Source organism: Microtus ochrogaster, linkage group LG3 (assembly GCF_000317375.1).
Source record: "Microtus ochrogaster isolate Prairie Vole_2 linkage group LG3, MicOch1.0, whole genome shotgun sequence".
Classification (NCBI taxonomy): Eukaryota; Metazoa; Chordata; class Mammalia; order Rodentia; family Cricetidae; genus Microtus; species Microtus ochrogaster.
Genome location: NC_022029.1, coordinates 47,985,216 through 47,985,915, shown reverse-complemented (window position 1 = coordinate 47,985,915; position 700 = coordinate 47,985,216).

The window sequence follows — 700 nt, the reverse complement described above, 5'->3', positions numbered from 1 at the left end:
ATATCAAGAAAGCAAAATGCGACCATGGCCAAGATAGGGTTGATTGTGGGTAGCAATGGAGAGAAGAATAACAGGATACAAAAGATCTTTTCAGGGAAATGGGAAAGGGTAGGCTTCTTAGCAGGGAGGAGGGAAATTCATATAGAAGGAGGTGGGAGGAAGGTACAGGGGAGTAGCAGGAGACCATTGATCTGATAGGGGAAATGGGGCTTCTTAATCAAAGAGGAGGATATAAATACAGACGATGGCATAGGTAGGTAAAATAGCCAAGGAATGAATGAAAAACCCCAAAGGAATCATACTATTAATGATTTACCCACCCCACTGATCCACTGTGAAAAATAAGTAGAGTTCACACAAGTTTTAAATGGATGAGAAGTAAACTGGGAGACATCTAGGAGCATTTCTAACAATAATGATTACACAATTAATAGGGTGTGGAAAGTGCACTAATGAACTCCAACTGTATCATTGTCTGTAATTCCAGATTCTGGGTGGTGAGTTTATTGAAAAAGGAAAATAAAAATAGATGAATTGAGATAGATATACCACTGATTAAAACAGTGGGATTATCATGAATTATCAACTGTGAATTAGAATTATGAATGAAAACATGAATAGTTTTAAAATGGAACTCATTAAAATTATGGAGTATGAGATTGACTCACCTCACTCTTTTGGATTTCTTTTGTGATTTTTT